Consider the following 2,149-nt stretch of genomic DNA (forward strand, 5'->3'; position numbering starts at 1 on the left):
ACACCACGCAAAATCTTCTGGTCGAAGGTCATTGATGTATACCTGTCGCCGGAAGTGAGAAACTTGCCATTGAGGCATGCAAGCTTCAAAGTACTGAAGGGGTTGTTCCTAGATCAACTTCTTGGATAATGAGCTGATGTCGACAAGAAGCGATCCGTCAAAGGAGGGCCTTAATGAATCCCACATCAGTGACACGGAACGGAGCTAATGATTGTAGTGGAGGTGAAAACAATCTGTGACATATGATTCAGGGTGGCGGTCATGAATGGATGAAGGATAATGTATGGCAGTGGATGGGACCTGGTTGACTCTTTCTGAACAACTTCTCTTGAACATATGGCGACACTGATGCGATGGATTGGTAGCATTACCCCAAGTATGGATGGTGTGGCGAGACCATGGTGATGTGACCGGTGAATGAATCAACCCAACCCGATGTGGTACGGAGGAAAAGTGTCATGTTCAAGAGCGACCTGCTACCATCAAAGACTTCTTGATTTTTTCCCAATTTTTCCCCAGTCATTTCTGACCAGTACCTCTTTATTTTTGTCAAGCTTGAGGAGGATAGCATATGCTTGTTCTATAACTTGCCCTTCGGGCAAGCCCATCGCTATGTTTTAACGAGCTTAGCGATAGTGAAACTCGTTATCGTCTAAAGACAAGTTTGTCGCTATTTAGTGATTTTAACGAGTCTAACGACAAGGAAAACTCGGCCCTTTTCATTTTTAGAGAGTCTGAAAAGGTACATAAAGTTAACTCCAAAATTCCTTTTTCGTCATCTAATCCCTTAAGTCCGAAAAAGTATAAAATAATACAGAAGGGATGAGTTTTCGATATTTTTAATGAGCTGAACAAAACAAGTGCTCGATCTTTTTGTGCAATAATCCCTCAGGTCCAAAAAGATTAAAATCTAGAGGAGGGATAGCACTTCCAGTCGTTTAACGAGATGGAAGGCCAAAACTCGGCAATCTTTTCATATTTTACGAGTCAGTTGAAAAGAGCTTAAAGAAGACTCGTCTTTTGAGGAACGAGTGATGAACAGGGTTAGCAGCTGATTCCAGGTACAGGTTGGAATTTTCCAATCACGGCAGTGTCACAAGGATGGCTAGGTGAAATCACTCTTCGCAGCTGTTCCTCAAAATGGGTAAACAATCATATGGAGGTAAACGATCGGCCAAATGAACGGTGGAGGTGACGGTGCACAAACACGACCAAGGCTTTTATGGTTGATCAGGTTACATACTCAGTGGTTATTTACCGGGATGGGTTCATTTTTTAACGAGCTTGAATGCGCCAAAACATTGCTCAAGCTTATGTTTATTTTTTAACGAGCATGAACTATGTGCTAAAACTGCTCGGATCTCGCTTTTTTATTTTTTAACGAGCATAAATTCCGTGGTAAAACTACTCGATTATATGGTCAAATTTTGATTTTTTACCATTACTAGCTTTTCTCTTTTCAAGGATAGTACTGCATTTTCAATTGCTGCATCAAACTTAGTTAGAAATACACTCTTCCTATGGGTTGTATCTCTTCCTGAACCTTGTTTATCAATCAATAAAGCTTCTTGGTTCTTTCCTATATGCTGGTGTTTATTGTATGATTTGCATTAGTATATTTGATTTACTTCTAATCCTGAATCATTTAAGAATATGTATATTTGCCTTTGTGTTGTATCCTTCTCTTGTCGCAAGTAGCTGTTCTCTTGTCACAGGTAGCTGTTCTCTTGTGATCTCGTGGGAATCAAGTAGCTGTTCTCTTGAGCAAGCGAGGAGGCGAGTAGATGTGGACACACTAAGAGGAGAGGATCTAGATCGAGGGACAACCGAAAGATAACGGTAAGTCTACCAATCTCCTCTCTTTCATATTTCATAAAGGAAAAAACTGAAGTAGCTGTATTCGTTTGTTGCTAAGGTACTGTCACACCTTAGGTGGATAGGATCGTCCTGCATAGGCATTTTTCCCCACAGAAGTTCTCCACCTGAAAACACTCAAAAACAACCCAACCTGATGTGGTATGGAGGAAAAGTGTCATGTTCAAGAGCGACCTGCTACCATCAAAGATCAAGGATTTATGAGCAGTTTTAGCACATAGTTCATGCTCGTAAGGGTCTCGGCCACGTCAAGGTCACGAAGAATAACTCTCCC

The sequence above is a fragment of the Pinus tabuliformis genome, chromosome 7, assembly GCF_031772625.1.
Source record: "Pinus tabuliformis cultivar Carrire ecotype Pingquan chromosome 7, CPIR1, whole genome shotgun sequence".
Lineage (NCBI taxonomy): Eukaryota > Viridiplantae > Streptophyta > Pinopsida > Pinales > Pinaceae > Pinus > Pinus tabuliformis.